At 43.5% G+C, this 20,016-nt stretch overlaps 1 protein-coding gene across 1 annotated transcript in view; it reads right to left on the bottom strand.

Annotated features, from left to right (window-relative positions):
* Positions 1-5,114, bottom strand: part of SCAF11 (SR-related CTD associated factor 11) — a 46,096-nt gene extending 40,982 nt beyond the window's left edge. Inside the window, exon 1 of the mRNA XM_057425490.1 lies at positions 5,082-5,114. The gene's annotated coding sequence lies outside the window, so the exon portion shown is untranslated. The remainder of the gene's footprint in view (positions 1-5,081) is intronic.
* Between the last annotated feature and the right edge of the window lie 14,902 nt (positions 5,115-20,016).

Raw genomic sequence — 20,016 nt, 5'->3', positions numbered from 1 at the left:
AATCCTTAAGTAACCAACCTAGGTTTTGTTGTAATTGATTATTCTACCTCATTGCAAAGCTTCAAAAAGAACTTAAGCTTCCTGCATCAGCAATACTAGACTCTCCTGACAGTGATGAACCCCATTCTCATTCAAATTTTCTTCCCAGAATAACCACAACACAACCACTGATCCCAACTGACTTATCCAAGACTTCTATAAGATGCCTTTCCTGTTTGGGCTGATGAAACCACATCATAAAAATCAAAGTTGCATAGGTTTAGAGAGAAGAATATACTTTACCTTCATTGTCACAGGTAATTTTATTTGATAACATCTCTAAAACAAAACTCCAATGAGTTCAAGGTAGTCCTTACAAACTACTTTTCTCCAACTGTTTCATAAGGCTTCCAGTTACTTTCCATTACACCTATATATCCACAGGGGTCACTACATTTCACAACACAAGTAATAAAGCAAGTAAGTTCAAAAAAAGCAAAGCTGCGTACAAGTGCTTATTCAGTGGTTGTACAGAAAGCAGAGAAGAATTTTGTTGTTCCTCCATGTCCAGAATTGCTGAAGCCCAAATAAGACTGCTCATCTACCTTCAGATTGTACCTTAAACCTCAAGTTTTGAATATCAATACAGCTCAGTTTGTTGTAAGGCTCTCCATCTCTCCTGTGGCGCACCAAGAAAGGTAGAAGTCTTCATGCTGCAGCTCTGGCCAGTGTTGCTATGTAAAGTAATGGACATACATGAAGATTTGTCAGACACTGATCCCACAGAATTTTACATTCTTATTACTGCTGGCAGTCTAACAAAAGCCAGGTGGTAAGCAAAAAGACAACACGCATTAACTCACTTGACGTTTCCAAGTAATTTCGTACTACCTTGGAAAAATTCCAAACATCATTAAATGCCTCACTTGGGTTTACTCACAGATAGTACCTTTGAAGGCAGATCACAGTTAAGCAGTACTTACAGACCAAATAACACTGGAACAAAGATTGCATTTTAATGGGAGTTCACTAATCCTTAAATAAAAACTGCATTAAGACAGACATTACTATTAGTGTCTGTTACGAAAGTAATCAGATACTGCAATTTACCACAGTATTAGGCTTTAGAAAACAGCTTCTGGAAGACACATTTCTTGGTCTTCCCAATTCTCTCTAAACATGAATAAGTACCTTTCAATATTTATACGCAAAAATCTCAGAAAGTTAAGAAATACCACTGGCCACAGAAACACAAAATCAGAATGTCACTTTTTCATGTTTGCTGAATGTGGAGTTCATGGAGCATTCTATGAGTGCTCCCAAGTTAAAATTCAAGCTTTATGTTCTCATGGGGAAAGAAAAAAAAAAAGTAAAGTATACTACCATTCATCACAATAATCTGTAAGACAGTATTACCTGATAATAAAAAATGAATGGGAGAAAATACTCATTTTAGCACAACATGCACAATGGCACAGATGCTTACAGATAAGTAATACGTTACCTGAATAAATGCATTCTACATGAAGACAATTTTAATCTTGCCTACTTACACATAATTAAATGCAGTATTTTGATCATCCTTTGTCAAGGCAGTTACTTTCCCCAGCCTAGGAGTGACAACTCCTACATTTGGTAAAATTTAATTTCTTTCTCCATCTAAGTCTTGAGGAAAACTATCTGATGTAGAAAACCTGAATGTTTTTAAAAGTATAAGGCAATTTCCTTGGCACTTTTACATAAAAACAAAACCAAAATCCAACTCCTGACAGAAAAACTACTTGTTGAATCTGGTATGGGCCACTCAAATACTTAATTATGCACATTCAACTGTTGATCACCCAATATTGTGCCTTTGACGTTTCAACAGACCAACATGCAGAGGTGATGGATAACTGTTCAGGACAGCAGAGCTGCAGCTTCAGGGAACAGAAAGGCAGCCGTGCATTCACCTTCCATCTTCCAGTGGCTGCGGTCCTCCATTTGTTATTTTACAACTGCAGCTAACTTCCTACACAAGAGAATCACCTACTACTCAAGTAGTTCAAGGGACCAAAATTAAGCAACTTCCAAACCCAAATCAGAGATGTTCACAGCTTTCTGCATGTAAAGGGTGTGCATATCCTCAACTTCTGGGTACAAAAAGATGAAAAACAAGTAGGAGAAAGAAGACACAATGCTACTGCACTCATATCCTCTCAGATAAAGGATGCTAACCTCCAAGGCAAGGTGGACTAGTACATACAGATGAAACAGAACATGCTCACTCCTGAAAAGCCACGAAGGAGGAGTGCTCTAAAAAATATGCACATTAGAGCCCCCCGGTATTCATGACTACAGAAGAAAGATTAGAGTATCAATCTGCTTAACATTTTTATCTCCGACTTTGGGGTGGGGTGGGGGGAGGCAAAACTTTGGGCAATGCTGAGACTTATAAAACCTTAATCTTAAAATGGCTTAGCAGATTAGCTGTAACCATTTCAGAACTCATTCAGACAACTTGATACAATGGCTGACCACAACTAATAATCAGTTCAGCTATGAACAGGACCTGGACTGCATGGTTTTGTTACTATTAACTGAAAGAACATTTTTTCTCCCTCACCTTGGACTGCTCAGAAAATCCCAGCAGTGAACTGTCAGAAGGCCAGGCTTCAAGAATTATAGTGCAGGTATGGCAAGTCAGTCCATCAGACTTTTTCCAGCAGCGGTGTCTGTCCCCTCCCCCCCAATATAATGTATGCTTAAATATAGCATTAATTGAAATAAATTTACCCTTTAATTACTAAATAAGGCCAACTTTAATAACTTCCAGTTTTGCACAGTGGAAAACTGAGAAAATTCTACAAAGAATCCCTGTAACAGGAAAACAACAACAAATGTTTGTAACAGAACCATCACATATCATGAGCAGAACCATCTACAAGTTTTAGAAAACCAGAAGGTAGAAGTCATGTATCAACTGCGTCAAACTACAGTAACTTGAGAGAACAAAGAAACTATTATCTGGATGTTTCAAAAGCAATAGCTGAATAACTGGAAAATAAGACAAACTTACATCTCCTTGTGAAATCAAATTCAACAACCTTCACATTGTGTTCAAGCACTACAGGTTTCAAGAAAATCACCAAGTTCCTGGAGAAGTATTCCCAAATGTAAAGGTGATATGGCTAACGAGATAAACTAGCAAACCCATAAACCTGCTACTAAAGAAGGCCTGAAAAAACATTCTCTTTCAAGACTACTCGGAAGAGATTTCCACCCCACTCCCCCCGCCCCCCCAGACCACAAACCAGTTGTCTGTTCTGCTAATTTACAAGCAGACTTTAAGGGAAGTGGAACGTGAAAGCAAACTGATGGATTTCTTCATTTGGGCCTTTTACCACTCTGGAAGTTGACGCATCAACAAATGTAAACCGCTGAAAGGAGAGCTGCAAAAGATTTAACACTGTGACTAAGAGCCTAAATAGCCCCTCCCCCACCTATATCTCATCCAAGGAAAACACAACAAACATTATCTTCCTAGAAATTCTAAATGAAACATATAATACAGCTTTCCGTGTAAAACACAGACATGGATTACCACATATAATCAACCAAATAATAGCTATTTTTCTGTCATGCTGTCATTTCTCTTAAGAAGCCTAGTATTTATGCTAAGATCGAACGAATCCATTATAAAAGTGTCTAAAGACTTCAGCCATCCTCCTTCTTCCATGTGCGTGTCTGAATACCCACGCAGAGATACACCCAAGTTAGATTATGCTTCACTTAAAACTATTATTCACTGAAAGAAAATGAAAAGCCCCAACACATTAGTGATATGCAAACATAACATCAGATACTAAACTAGCTAGAGCTCCCTTAAAGGTTATTGAAGCTATAAAATTACAATCTTAAAATAGCTGTTCAATAATCAGGGGCATTCCGTTATATAATTAATTAGTTGTGAACAGCTTTCACCATCTCTTAGCATTTTAAATAAACGATTCTTTGCCAGCAGTACCTAGTTACTGATAAACAAACAGTAGCTACTTGGCCTCTTTTGTAATGTCATTCTTCCTGAAAGTTTATAATTAATTAGCAGTCTAAAACAAAAGCACAGTGAGAGGAAGGGGACCATTTCTAGTCCTACCAAAACTGTTTTGAAGTTTTAAACGTGGAGACAGCTTCTCAAAGATAAAGTTACATTTGAGGCTCAGGCTAACTTTAATACTCACCAAAGGGAAAAAAATAACTAGGACACAATGTACTCTACACCACAAGCAGGGCTGGAGCCTCACTGGCTTGATAACCGCACCACATCCGCGCTCCAGCTCTGTGCTACTTGACTGCTGTTTAAATCAGTCGCGATGCCACAACAGCTTAAGCACAGCCTCTCCATACAACTTCCTCCACAACTGCGAAGTCTCCGCTAACTCCTGCTCCTCGCAGCCGCCGCTGCCGGTATCTGCAACCCCGGGAAGCTGCGGGACAGCACTGCCGCCCCGGGCCGGGATCTTTGTTCAGGCCAGCGCCGCGGCGGGAAGGTCCCTGCGGCCACCCCGCTCACGGACCACCGGGCAGGCAGGGCTGCCGGTCATCGTGCCCCGATAACAGCCGTCAACGCGGAGGGAGCCGGTGGTCTCCGGGGCACAGCGGCTCGCCCGGGCCGCCCCCTTTGTTTACCCTCCCGCCTCGGGAAACGAGGCGGGCGGGAGCCGGCCCCCCCCGCGCCCGCAGCGGCTTGTCACAGCGGCCGAGAGACGGTACCGGGCCGGGTCACCCACCCGGTCGGCGCCACGAGGCAGGCAGCGAGAGGAGGGGACAGGACGGAGGGAAGCTCGAGACCGGCAGCAAACCCCGCCCTCTGCCCGGCGGGAGGAAGGGGGCACTCGAGCCAGGCAGGCTGCCACCAGAGGCGAAGGCCCCGGCCGGAGCGGGACGGCAGCACCGCCCGCACCCCTCCCCTCCCCTTTCCTCCCCTCCCTCCGTCCGTCCGTCCGTCCGTCCGGCCCGGCGGCACTCTGCCCCGGCCCGCTGCCGGGGAATGGCCCCAAGCACTTTCAACCGCCACACAGAGACCGTCGAGAGAGGCGCCCGCCCTGGCCCCCGGCGTTCACCTGGCGCCGCGGCGTCCCCTCGCACGCTCACTGGGCGGGAGCGGCGCCCGCCGCGGCCGAGGAGAGTGCGCCCGGTCGGTTGTGAGGCGAGGCGGGCTTTAATGACCGTTTTAATTAAACCAGAGGCAGGCAGCGTTGGCTGCAGCCCTGCGGCCGCGGCAGCGCAGCACCACGGGAGGGCGCGGTGGGGATGGCCCTCGGGCAGAGGCCCAGCCGCCCGGGGCGATGGCGGCCGTGGGGCCGGATACCTCCACAGGGGTGCCGGTGCGGTCCCCGTGTGTTTGCGGTCGGGCACCGGAACGGGCGCTGTGAGGGGATGGCGGCGGCGCGGATCCCGCTGTGCGCTCGGGAGGGCCTGAGGTGGGGTCAGTGGTGGAAGTAGCGAGGTTTAGTTCTAATCTGTTTGTGCTGCCAGTGTTTGTAGAGCAGTTTCACACAGGGTCATACATCCTGGTAATAGCGAACAGAAAGTTGTTCAATGCGGCAGCAGCTGTTGCACACCAGCCCTGTTTATACAACCCGGGCTGTGTGAGTGTGCCCATAGCTCCTGCACACGGTCTCGGAAGCAGTGGGGCACTGTGGGGAGCGCCAAATCCTAAGCTGAACCTCCCCAGAGCAACGCATCTGCCGTAGCAACAACCCACAGGGAAGGGGAAGCAGCTCCCCCAGGTACGCAAGCTTGGTTGAGCGTCTCTTCGCGGCCGGAATGAGGTTGTTGCAGCCTCAGTGAAGCACAATGTGTATCAATGTCAGACAAGAATGACGACATCTTATTAGTTGCCATGATTACTGGTGAAGTATTAATTTAGGATTAACTCGGAAGAACTTGAATTAACTAAGAGCAGCCTGTGGGGACAGCGTGTAAAAGAGTCACAGGAAGAAAGGAAAAGACTGGATTCATTAGCAGACTGCAGGGAAATGTATTAAGAAGCAAGACTGTAGCCATAGATTGGAAAGCACGCACTTATGGATGGAGATGAAATGTTTGTGGTAAATCTGACTTTAAGTTATTAAGCTTAATGATCTCTCCAAATCTTCAATGAGATCATCTAAAGAAAGGGGTTTGAAGGTTGGGATTAAAGAAAGCCCTGTTATAAAGATGACTCAGTGCTGTGTTTTGAACAGACCGAAATCTGGAATGACCCTAGCACAATACACTGAAGCAATTAAGACGGGGGAACAGTAGCAGGAAACCAGCTGTGTGTTTGACTAGCCAGCCACAGAGTTAAGGTTTTGTTGCAAAGAGGCCATACTATACAGAACTGCTGTATGTATTACTTGTTACTGTTGAGTCTTTTAATTAAAATGATTACTGAGTCACTTGGGACTCACAGACACAGAGAAAGCCGTGGTATTCACTGCTTCTATCACAAGTCGTGAAGACATTGCTGTCATATACTGCACAGATCATTTTGCACAGAAGAGCCAGGCAAGCTGAAGAGAGGTGTCTGTGAGAGAGAGGAATGCAAAGAGAAACACTCATCACTTCTGAGGTGCTGTCTGTGCTTTTGTTTTATCCTCTCATTGTGTATCTGATGTCCATTCCAGCTCTGGCTCTTATAGCTACTCACGCAACTTCAAGATATAGAATAATAGAGGAAAGGCTTTGGCCCTTTCTCATCTACCTTTTGGACTGGGCACGTACTGTACGCTCTTTACGATGGAAAGAATAATCAGGAACCTTACAGTTGTCAGCTCTGGCAAATATGTCTTGAGTTTTACTATGTGCACATGAAATTCCAGCCCACAGAGGTTTCCAGCTGAGGCTAATGCTGTCCGGTTGGATAACTGCTTCCAGAACCAGCCCATCAAGGATGAGCGGTCCATCAGTTCTGTCAAAGGAGGTGTGTCAGTGTGAGGTGTAGATCTGTGCCTGGTGAAAGGGGGAGCAAGAAGTTCAGGCTTTGTTAAGGGATATAGTAATAGGGGGTTATGAACTCTGATCTTTTACTAACCTCTGCAAACACTATGATATAGGCACATTCATGAATTTATCGGGCTCCACTCATACACATACCTGTTGGTGTTTTTCTCAGAAATCAAGAAGGGTTTGGCCTGAAGGGGTAGATGAAATGTCACTGGGATCTGAGGTGAAGATGGCAGGAAAGGAGGTATTTGACATATGCTTGTTTGAGCAATGAATGATTCATCTGTTGGATTCTGAGCTTAGAATACTAGAAGCGTAGAATCAGCTACACTGGAAAAGACCTTTAAAATCATAAAGGCCAACTCTTACCCCAGGACTGCCAAGTCCACCAGTGAACTATGTCACTGAGGGCATCATTTACATGGTTTTTGAACACTTCCAAGGGCAGTGATTCCACCACTTCCCTGGGCAGCCTGTTCCAATGCCTGATCACTCTCTCAGTGAAGAATTTTTTCCTAATATCCAGGCTAAGCCTCCCCTGATACAGCTTGTGGATGTGGATTGAGCTTGACTGGCTCTTGGACTCTGAGCTTTGAAGAATATAGCTATATTCAAACAACATAAGAAAAGTCTGAAGTGGACTCAGAGTTTATTCAGAGCTCATTCACCTGCTCTGCCATCATGGATGCTCAGTCATGCATATGTTACTCCTTCATTCAGTCTGTTCATCAAGATCTCTGGTGGTGGACTCTGTTCCAAAGCCTCCTCAAGCAGGGTCTTTCTCTGATTTAAAGTATATACTTCTGGAAAGTTGTTTTGATCCATAAGTAGGATCCTTCCTTCTGCATCAAAAGCCAGTACACTTGGTCCTATCCACCATGAGCACCAGGATCAGACTGTCCCCTTAACACAGACTGCTTTTGATTTTTAAAATTCCATCTTGATCTCCTTCCTAGGTTAAACAGCATTGAAAGGCCTGCTAAAATCAAATACACAACAAATGCTGTCCGTCCTCTCCAAGGGGCCTGTTACTCTGCTGTAAAAGGAAATGACATTGGTTTGGCCTCAGTTTTGTTCCTGAAAAATCAGTGGTGTTCCTTATCTTCTTCTTCTTGCCTTTGAAGTCTTACAAATCAGTTGCTTGATTTTTATTTTTTTTCCTGATTTTTCTGGGGGGATCTTCCTTCTCTCCCTTTTTCCAGCAATGCATTTTGATTATCGCTTTAATTTCAGATTAAAGACTTTAGCTTCTGTTTGATAACTATGAAAAAGTAAAAATAAATTAAGTGGAAAACCCCTGGGTGGATTAGCTAGTTGCTCTAATAAAGTAGTGGCCTCAAATCTCTGTCTTTGGTACTTGCATTCTCATTGCTTTAAAGGAATTTTGAAGTTCTGCCATATGTATGTCTACCATCTAAGTAGGTTGTGTGTTTTGTGTATCAAGATGCCTCAGATAGTTGGCTGCACTGAACACATTATTTCCATGTTAGAGCTTTTAATTCAGCTCTGCTTTAAAAAAAAAAAAAGATGTTTGAGGTATTTATTTTTTGCATGCATGGGTTCATTGTTTGGAAGCAGCATGATGTTCTATAAATATAAGTGGGATGAGTTAACACACACTGATGAGGAATTGAAGACTTTTGCTTTTTTTTTAGTTGTTTGGTTGGTTGGGTTTTTTCTTTGTATTTGTTTAATAAAAGCTAGGGCCCATTTTGGAAACAAAGTTATCAAACCTCTGCTTCGGTTGGTTTTTTTGGCCTTCTAAGTCATTAGAAGAGGTTAATCAGCTATAATCAGTTCTACTATTGGTGTTTGAACCAGCCATGTTTACCATTTAGTAACTAATACAACCCCCCCCGTTGGCTTAATCTTTGGCAAAACTTAGCTTCAAAAGAATCCAATGGGTGGGATCAGATGAGATAAAATTTGGCAGCACACGTTTCAGGTTCACTGTATTTCCATATCCAGGAACCATGTGTCAGTTCCTGAGAGTTTCCTGTTCAGTTAAAGCATGTTCTGGCTCTGAAGCTGACGATCTTGGACGGACAAAATGCTAGGAAATCAGACTTTCTCAGTTCCTTCTGGATAGCAGCAACCCTTTTATATAGGATCAGAGGAATTTTGTGTTGGTTGGCTGCAATTTTCCTCTTGCCATGCCAGGTTGTGGTCACACTTCAACTGTGCTCTGGGGAGATAGACTGGAATCCTCTGGAATACGTCCCGCTGTAGAAATGAAAGATGTTATTAACAGCAAGATTGAATATCATGAAAAAGAAAAGGCTTCCTATGTTTAGGGCTATGAGGAAACAGGATGTGAGATAATTATCTATAATTTACAATATATAACCATATTGTTTCCTCAGCAAGAAATGGAATGGGTGTTATCCTGCCATGGAGACACCATTCTTCAATTATTACAAGAGTTCCCCTGAGCATTTTCAAATATCCTAGCAGTGAGCTGTGACCAACCACATTTATTCACAGTCTTAAGACAAAAAAACGCTTGGAGCTTTTCACACCAGCATGTAATATGTGCATACCTTGCAATTTCTAACAAAACCCAACAGTGCACTCCTTAGCAAAAACGGCCCACATTCTTTTCATGTTCCAACTTACGTGTTCGCATTTGTGGCACGGTGACCTGCCTAACCAATTTAGCACATTGGCCTTAAGCTGAACCGCACTATGCAATGGTCCTCTTCACGACCCTGAAGAGACTTACTGGTTTCCTCAAACTTGCTGCACAGGTTGTGATAAATAAGATTGAAAGTGTTGGGTGTAACTACCGCCCTTTGTCTCAGAGGAACTATAGGAGATAGATAGCTAAAAAGCCAAGTTAATCTCAAATCAAAGGCACATGCGGGCTTGAACTCTTTGAGCAAAAGGGTTTTGCTGTGGGGCTGTTTGTGTGAGAGAGTGAGAGGAGGATGGAAGGGGGCAGGGTTAACCAGTAACACCAAGAGCAAACTCAAGAGTACAGCTGAAATAGTGAGGGGAGCCGAGTCGTTTATATTTGTGCAAATAACCAGAATAAAGAAAAAGACAATGAAACATTCCTAATTCCTCTATCAACCTCTTCTCACACTGAGCTGTTGGATTGCTGCTAGCCACCTGGTTCTATCAAGTGGTGTAATGGTGCATAACATATCTGAGTCAGACATACATGTGCTTCACGAACGCCTAGGACAAACCTGGCATGAAACACTTACACAAGCCATACACTGTAAAGGTGCAGTGTGTACTAGGTGCTGGTGGCACTGTGAACTATAGCTGGGGATTGGGTATTTCAGGCTGTAATTGTGATAATGATTGCTTTCAGATATTGCCCAGGAATGTGCTACATGATTGCAGCTGCATAGGTCACTCTTCAAGAAACCCTGCAGTCTCAAATGACCAAGGAATGGCAGAGAACCCAGTATCCATTTCTGCTCTTTCATACTCTCCTTTCTAAATGTACTAGTTTATGTTTTGTATTTCTAATTTCTTGATTTTTTTTTTAGCATTAATCTCTGCATTATTTGCTTAATTAATGTGTGATTAGTGTTTTCAAGCTACATAATGCCCTTATGGTTATAATTTAATATTACATAAATAGGCAGCTTGGCAAGACTCAGCTTTTGATACCTCCTTCTCAGCCAACACTGAAAGGGTTTCTGCTTCTCAGTCTCAAGCCCATGCCTGCTGTAGATTCAGCCATCTATTTTTGAAACTCTTCAATCCTCTCGATATAGAAAGCATATACATTAAAATAATGTATACTTTTCCCATGTAGCAATAGGAAGAAGAACATTTAAAATGATATCTTTCCTTTCTTTTTGATGTAGGAATAAACCTATTAATATTCTTGATTTAATGTGCCATCCTTGGAAGTGATGTCCCATCTCTGGCAGTGTTCAAAGGCTCAAAGGGGCTTTGAACAACCTGGTCTAGTGTAAGGTGTCCCTGCCCATGGCAGGGGAGTTGGAACTAAGTGATATTTAAAGTACCTTCCAACCCAAACTATCCTGTAATTCTCTGATTAATGAGGAGGCGGATAAATTGCACCTTTCTGGTTAGTTTACAGTGTTTCAGCTAAAGGAATTGTTAACTGCAAATTCTTCCTGTCTTTATTTTGAACAGGTAATAAAATAGGCATACCGGGTTGTACTGAAGAACTGAAAGAACCCTACAAAAAGGAACCTTTCTAAGGCCTGTCACAAAGGAGCATTGATTGGTGTTTTGTTATTTGCGTGTTGACTCCTAATTTGTACCATGCAGCTGGACTCTGTAGATGGAGGTACTGCTGCCCCTATTGCATGCCACAACTCTCTTACATCAATGAACTTACGAAACAGTGTTCCTTCCCTATCTTTTTTAATTCTTTCTGTTTACCCTGAGGGGTGAAAACCTCTCATCTATCAAGAGCTTATGAAATCTGAATCATACTGGGGAATACTATAAAACTGCATTTTAATAGATTTGTTTCATGGGAATCAATACTTTTGTACTCCTATGAATATCTAAAAGTTTTTAGTTTTTAAGCAGACGCAAAAGGTCCATTAGTTGATTTTTTACGTGCTAGATAAGGGCAGAATGATTCGTCTGATCTTCCTTATTTGACCTGGAAAGGTTAGGAGCATTCTTTGGCCTTTGCTGGTTCTGCTATGGAAGAGCCCCATATATTTAATTTAAAATGCTGAATCTTTGGCGCAGACTTACTTTCTCCAAAGTATTGACTAAAACTATTACAGTGAATCAATAAAAAACAATAAAAATCTGTCTTGAAATTTTTTTCTTCCTTAGTTACCCAACATTTTGAGACTTGCAGCGCCATTTGCCCTTCCTTGAGTTTTTGAATACACCAGACTTCTCAAAATTCCCTCTAGTTGCTGTTCCCCCTGTTGAGGAATTCTGTAACTCTGGTTTAGCAATGGTGGCAACTGGAGGATGAACAGGAGTCTCTGAAATGGAACTTACCATGCCATCTAATTGTGATCCAAGAGAAGTTAAAGAATATGATGCAGAACAGTGTCTCCCAGGAAACATCTGTCTTCTGTTCATACCAAGAGAAATTACCTTCCCCTTCTGTCTAAGCTGTCTTTCTCCTGAAGGTTTGCATTTCAGGAAAAACAAATAACAAATCACAACAAATAACAAATAAATCCCAAACTGATGGTTCTGGATGTCAGTACATTGTGTGATTTGAGACATTAATTCTGCTGCCTGCTGTAAGGCACTACCCATCAGCAAAAGGGAAAAGCAGATAACTAGAGATAGTAATACCCTATTGGGTTGCTTCACTTGAGTTAACCAGGCTTGTCTGGAAATACTCAGAGTGGGGAGGAGATGGTCCACATTCACTTTAGGTAGTGCTGGTAGAGTTGATGAGGTAGTAACAAGGAAAGGTGATTCTACTTGATTGTTTCTATTTTGAGATAGCTTATTTCATCTTTTCGGTAAGTCTAAGTCTGCCAAGTCCGTTTGTTGATCCCCTGTGTTGGCTGCATGGGATTTCTTCAGAGAAAGCAGGAAACAGAAATGTAGTTCAGTGTCACACAAGTTGGAAGAGGAGTTGCTGTGAGGCAGCGCTCAGGGGCTGGGCACCTTCTCGGGGCACTTCCAGACCATTTCATCTATTAACTTCTATTAACTAGTTTTATAGTTGTGTGTGTTTCCTTAAATGCATTCTTTAAATGCATTCAGCAAATGTCATGTCCTGAACACCACAGGCAATAATCCAAGTGACTAAAATAAGAATAAAATTTGGCCGTAACCTGTAAAAAAATCATTTCAGACTTCAGACTATTTGCTGTATAGCTCACATGAATTACATCAGTGCCAACACCGCTGACATCAGCTTTTCCAAACAGTCATTTAGCTTTGTATTATTATCAAATACTTTACGTTGATAACATAATTTGGACGTTAGTGATTTACTGCACCCAAACTGGGCTATGTTATTACAGTCCCTAAGCAGTAATCCCCAGCTGATCACCCAGAAACAGCAATAGAGTCACCCATGAGGTTGCTGGCTAATGGTCCAGTACAAACTGAAGTGCTGCTAGCTATCTGATAAACACATTTTTCATAGCAGACTTGCTAATACAGGCATCACTATAAAGAACATCCCTAAATGATATATAATACTGCTGGTATATTTTTAGTGCATAATAAACAATCTTTTTACCCAAAGCAAAAAATTAAGCAGCCACTCTACTAAAAGTACACCTCATTTAATATACTCTAAGAATAATAGTACAGCATGTTCAAAAGTCTGTTGAAATAAATAATTTCTGGCACTTCCCCCAAAATAACGCTTCAACGAGCCTCTGCCTGTCTGCATCTGCTCGGGTTGATATTATAGAAAAGGCAGCTAGGTGGAGGAGTTGTTAATGTTATGGTGCTCAAGCTAATGCAGCCTCTGTCAGGGCTGGACTGGAGGAGGTGCTGAGCTTCATGCACTTTGAAGAGTTTTGTTGAGTCGCTGAGATTACTCGTGGGATATGAAATTAAGCACAAATGGAATTGTTTCCTAGGTCCATCATCACATGCCTCGGGTTTTTCTTTGGCTGTTTTGGTTTATGTTTTTTTCTCCTATGGTTACATTTCAATAGTTAATGTAGGATTTTTTTTTCCAGCAGGGCTTTTTCCACCCAAAGTTTCTTAGTCCTTTGAGTTTAAAATGTTAAAAGAAAATCTAACCAAAGCTGTAAGCACCTGCACACCTGTAAATAATAATTAAAAAGAATGAAGTAACCTTCCTAATAGGAAGTCAGTGAGTTGGACACCTTCTGACTGCAGTCTCAAGGCCCCTGAGCCGTGGGGCACACTGGGTACTCTGGGGTTTCCATCCCTGCTGCTCTCAGCTCTGTGTGTGGGAATAGCAGGACTGCCATGGTATGAACATGTCACCCAAGCAAGCCTCATGGGACACAGAGGTGAAAGACAAACATTGGAGTAGTGTCTGAAAGGAAAAGCTGTTTGTTATCCCTTCAATGGACTCGGGAGATAAAAAGAGTGTCTGGGTTGTGACTATCATGTAATGTCAGACATAAGAAGGGATCTGAGCTGTCAAACCCAATTGACCAGCTATCAAAGGAACCAACGCCATCATAGTTATCTTCTTCCCCTAACAGCCTGCTGTTACTGCAGATCTGTTTAGGTGGAATGACTACAGGTAACTGCCCTTGTTGCCCACAGCAGCTCCTCAGTGAACCACTGCACTTCATAGTCTGCATGTGCTTGTCACATTGGATATGTCTTTGTGACCCATTGTGTATCGATTTGTTTGTCAGAATTCACAGAATCACAGAACGGTTGGGGTTGGGAGTCACCTCTGGAGGTCATCTGGTCCAGCCCTGCCTTGCTCAGGCAAGGCCACCCACAGCCAGTTGCCCAGGACCATGTTCAGATGGCTTTTGAATGTTTCCAAGGATGGAAACCACAACCTGCCTGGGCAACCTGTGTCAGTGCTCGGTTGCCTCTCACAGTGGAGAAAGTATTTCCTGACATTCAGAGGGAACCTGTGTTTCAGGTTGTGCCTATTGCCTCAGGTCATGTCTTTGGGCACCAGTGAAAAGAGCCTGGCTCTGTCCTCCTTGCACCCTCCCTTCAAATATTTGTACACACTGATGAGATCCCCCTGTGCCCCAGCTCTCTCACACTCTCCTCATACGTGAAGTGTTCCAGTCCCTTCAATATCCATGTGGCCCTTCACTGGGCTCTCTTCAGTAGCTCTATCATCTCTCTTTTGTACTGGGGAGCCCAGAACTTCATCCATCACTCTAGGATGGGCCTCCCTACTGCTGAGCAGAGGTGAAGGATCGCCTCCCTCAGGCTGCCTTCTTTGTGGCAAGGGCGCTTTGCTGGCTCATGTTCAACTGGGTGTCCACCAGAGACCTTTTCTGCTAAGCTGGTTTTCAGCAAGTAAGGGAAAAGAAGAAAAGAAAATGCTATCAAGTTAGATGAGCTGCTTTATAAATTCCCAGACTGGTAGACTGGAAAGCTAAGTTGATCATATAAATGTCATCCTCCCAGGTTAGCGAGGTGGAAATGTTATAAAGTTTTAATAAAACAGAAAGCCACATTTCTGCTGAGGGAGCACATTATCTATGTTCATAGCTCTGAATAACATTAAGCTGTTATGGGGAATCAGTAACGACCTGCTCAATTAGACATTAAGAGCATGGCTGAGTCCATCCCTGAGGTGTGACAGACCTTATGTTTCACATATCAGGGTATACTGCTCAAATGGAACATTTTAAGCACATAGTATAAAAGTGTGTATTTGTGCCTACCAGCCTCTTCCAGATGCTTCAAAGTCTGTAATAGAAGTGCTAAAGAGACTCCAAATAAAACTTTGTATGTTTGTTAAACATTTTATAGCCCTGCAAAGGAAGTGTTTCCTTGGTCTTGCTTGGCTGGTGGTGTGGTAGCCTGGAGGGCACTGCTGCCCATGAGCAATTACTCTGCTCTGCCCGCTTGCTGACCACCTTTCCAAAAGGACTTCAAGAATGGGTAGGGAAGTGTTTTATGGGTGTGATGAATTTAATCAGGTAGCAGCTGCCAGCTTCTGGGTGCTCCGGCTTTTGTGGTGGGACAGCCTCCACATGCTGCTCTTTGGAGCTGTGCAGCTTGCTCCCTGGAAGGGCTGTCCTGTCCCTGAGTGTCACTGGGACTAACTGGGCCCTTGGACTTGCATGTGGCAGGGGGACGACTGCCGTCATCCAGCTTGTGCATGAGCCCCAGAGCTGCTGGGAACACTGCCTGCTGCGGTAGTTTGTGTGGATTTCCACACTGATTTTAGTAAAGCAGATTTCTTTTTTTTTTTTTTTAGAGGGAAAAATGTGCATTTTCAGTTTACTCTGGCTAATAATTCTTGAAAATTTCAAATGGAAACAAAAACTGTGCATGCTGGCTACAAGTGCCCTTATTTTATCAGGGTTTAAATACTTAGATACGTGTGGGAAACAGTACAAAATCCTCTTTGAATAGGGCTTCTTCTCCAAATGAGAGTCAGACTGATCAGTTGGAAAGCCTCTTCAGGCAAACTTCCTACGGCAGCTTCTGCAAAGCAGCCACCAAGCGATTACTGCACAATTGGAGTTGCAGAAGATGCGAAGTAACTCAACCAGCCACATGGTGGAGCTAAGGTCAAAACAGGAGGTGCTCCTCCTGGCTTTGGGACAAGGGATGCTGCCTCCCAGATTGCTGGCAGGCTTCCTGCTTGGTATCTCCCAGACCTACGTGATCAGTAGGCCTGCAAATAGAGACTAAACATAAACAAAAAAGCAGCTCTCAACAGGGAAGAGATTTAGCAAGTGGTTTCAGCAAGGCTAAATAGCAGGATCTAATACCAGCGGGCACAGGACCCCAGCTGCAGACCTAACTGCTGCAATGAAAACATAAGATTAGGGGAAAAGTTTGCTTTTCTAGATGCTTGAACATTGTGGCGTGTTCCCACCTGAAAAAGTATTTTGTCAGGATGTAAAACACAGCCTGTGGCTCAGAATAAAGCTGTGATTATTTGTGCAGACGCTACTCTCTGTGAATGAGAAGTATAACTGAGTGACTTTTAGATTGGATATAAGGAGGAAATTCTTTACTGTGAGGGTGGTGAGGCACTGGAATGGGTTGCCCAGGGAAGTTGTGAATGCTCCGTCCCTGGCAGTGTTCAAGACCAGGTTGGACAGAGCCTTGGGTGACATGGTTTAGTGTGTGGTGTCCCTGCCCATGGCAGGGGGGTTGGAACTAGATGATCTTAAGGTCCTTTCCAACCCTAACTATTCTATGACAGCATCCCGTATTTCCAGAAAAAACAATAAAGGCTTGCTGCAGTAACTCAGTTCAGTCAAGGTTTCTGTTCACTGCAAAGAAATTGATTCAAAAGTATTGATCAGGCAAGTATCAATTAGCCTCATCGTTTGGAGGAGATGCCGGGATTTCTCTCTCGCAATGGGTGTTTCCACCAGCAGGGCAGGAGGGCCTGGTGAACTGTCCCCTGCTTCGTGCTGCACCCTGAAGAGGTGGCAGCACGTCACCCTTTGAGATGGTGGTTTGGTGGCCAGGAGCTCCAAGTCACAACCAGACTGGCTAAGAGAAATCATGGGCTCTGCAGTGACACTGCTTTTATGTCATGTTAAAATATCGCTCCTTACAGCAGTCCTTCTGTCTTCTACAGGCTATAAATCACCTATTCCTGGCTTTCCTCACCAGATAACCACTTATACACTCCCTTCCTTCCCACCCCTCACAAGCACTTCATTGTACAGCAGCAATACCACTTGTTTTTTGCTGTGGTTTTATCCCAGTTATCCTTTTTTTTGAGAAGGCAGCAAGCTGTGATTGAGCACAATGACTGTCCCTTAGGGAAAGGGAACGGCCGGAGATGTTTTTAGTTCCTATTAAGTGGCAATGCCAAAACTCCACAGGATCAGGCTTTATATGACCGGACATATTTAGCATTTTAGCAGTACTGTAAGTGAGGATGTGCATCGTTTCCTGGGATTGTCAAGCCTTTAATGGAACTCTTGGTATGCAATGAATAATATTATTACAATACTGTACTTTCTTAAACACAACGGACCTCATTAAAGCCCCACCCGCAGAGGTCAGATCCATCTGGCTCACTATTGTTAAAAGTTAAGAGACTTCCATTTATTTTAACAATGGCTTGTTTAGAATGTGAAGTCAATGAATTTCTTCTCTTTGTGGAAGGTGTCATTTTACTATGCCAGGGACAATGTGGCGGTTCTGGAGTAAAGCTAAAAATAGATGACAGATACTATTGGATCTGCTGTCCCTTAGCAAAACTTAACGTCATTTTGATGAAATCAGCAAAATGATTATTTGCATCAGTGTATTATCTGGTCCTGTGTATTTAAAACGTGTCTGTACCTTTAGAGGTAGGGTGGCTAAACCAATAATGCTGTAAATCATATGAAGCAATTCACACTTTAAAAAATCCAGTATTTTTAGGTATTCTGATTGATTGTTTTATCGCAGTGAACTCGGTTAGACAAAAAACTGTATTTCTCATTTTTATGTCAGTTTTACCCTCTGGAGCTTTTGCAGAAGCACAGAACTGGTGCACTGTATTGGTATCGAGCATTCCATTGGAACACTGAAGGGAATACCATCAGGAGAAAAGGAGTTTGAACTATTATCACCAATAGCGGCAAAAGAACTATTAATGAAAGCAATTAGCAAAAAACAATCTCCATTTTTTAGCTGTTTAGTGTATGCACTTGATAGCCCTCTGTGTATAATTACTTTCATGGTTTTACAGCCACTTAGACCCAGATCTTTAGAGGCATTTCAGTTTGGAAATCTAGGGCAAGCTGGTGCTTGTGTTTATTATTAGGAGCCTAAATAACTTTGTGAAGTCAGACATTAGACCTGATAATGGAAACAAATTCATCTGTACCTAACTCTTGTTACTGTGAACAGTCTGGTTGTCAAGCTCAGAAAGAAAAACAATGAAAAACAAAACTCCCTCTCACTCCTTACATAAGGAAAGCAGGCAGAAAGCTTATATACGGCACTGGGAAAGATACCAGCTGAGTCCCCAGTGGGTGGCTTTCACTGGGGCAGCTCCCACTGCTGCAGATGCTTTCACAGGGTGACCTACCCAGGGCATGGGGAATGCAGAATGGCCAGCAGCTGCAGTGGGGGCTCAGGTGGGCAGCCCTCTTCAGCCAGAGGACCATGCTGTAACCACCTCACCAAGTGGTGACACAAAGACAATTCCAGGCAATGCTTCTTCTAGCTTTCTTGAAGCAAGCAACGGGAGCGCCACCGAGGCCCAACATCTCCGAAGGATGACGCTGTGAATCCAGCCTGCTCCACTTCCCACTATGTGCCATCCTGATGGCAGAGCTCAGGGCTGGCTGTGCTCATTCCCATGATCACTGTGTGCTCAGTGGGCAAACCAGTGCCTTGCCTGAGCCCAGGCACCACGAACAGGCTTAATTGGCAGGGGTTGCAAGTATATGTTATACTTTTATTCCATATTTGTGTAAGAGAAACGCATTGGCACATGTTGCTGCATGTGGTACTGATGAACGTGCTGGATAACTGAAGCAAAAGATGCTGGCGGCATCTGGCAGTGTGAACAGCCAAGCTGGAAAGGAGTAGGAGGGACAGTGCCTGAAAGCCGCTTCTCAAACCATTGCAATTATTCTCCTCAAGCTGAAGGGGAGAGGGCAGGGTTCAACACAACACTGGAATGAGCCTAAATTTTGTTTGTGACTGATACTGCTCTCCTGCTTACATAACTCACCTAATCCTGCCTCCCTGCTTGGTAAATCACAGCTCGCAGCCCTCTTAGGCATCAACCCAGAGGATCATGATGAAAAGCAAATCTCATTACCCATCAGCAGTGCAAGCGATAGAGAACAGAAAGTAAAGGGAATTATAATGTTGCCTCTTAGATGGAATAATTTTGATCTTCATTTTCATCCAGTATTAATTCTTAGACACACAAAACACATTGTGCCAGGGTGTGGGGAATGAGGTAGGAACTGGAGTACAGGATTGTCTGTGACCAGAGGAGCCTGGATCTTGTGCTGAAGGTATGGGATTAGAGAGTCAGGGGTCATGTTTATTCCAGCGTCTCCAGTTAAGCCCTCAAATGAGTAGTTAGGATTTACAAAGAGATATTGACCTCTCCGGAAGAGTGCTCTCACTGACATATCCTGGCCAGTAATAGCAATGTGAAGCATTTCTTAAAAATATGCTCTTATTTATTGACCTAAGCAGGAGCTGAGCTCTTCAGTTTATCCCCAGTGGGGAGACCGAGCATGTGGGACATCTGACCTTGCACACCCTCCCTTGGTACTTCCCTTGGTACGGGGAGGTACAGTTTTGTCTTTCATTCTTTATGTGCGAAAACAAAGGCAGAGATGAAAATATTCAGGGGGGTGGGGTGGTCCCCTTGCAAAAGGTTGGGGTTTTACATGAATAACTGGTTTTGTTTCTTGACACAGTTGGGTTTTTTCCTAAGGTAAACTTGCTCTTTGCCGAGACCAAAATAAAGTAGGGTCAGTTAGTGCATGGGGAGGTAGGGGGAAGGCAAGCAGAAGGATGCAC

Source organism: Pezoporus wallicus, unplaced genomic scaffold, assembly GCF_028554395.1.
Source record: "Pezoporus wallicus isolate ANWC-B61680 ecotype Strahan unplaced genomic scaffold, APGP_CSIRO_Pwel_v1 contig_4722, whole genome shotgun sequence".
Lineage (NCBI taxonomy): Eukaryota > Metazoa > Chordata > Aves > Psittaciformes > Psittacidae > Pezoporus > Pezoporus wallicus.
Note: the sequence above shows the minus strand (reverse complement) of the source record. Positions and strands in the feature narration are given on the sequence as shown.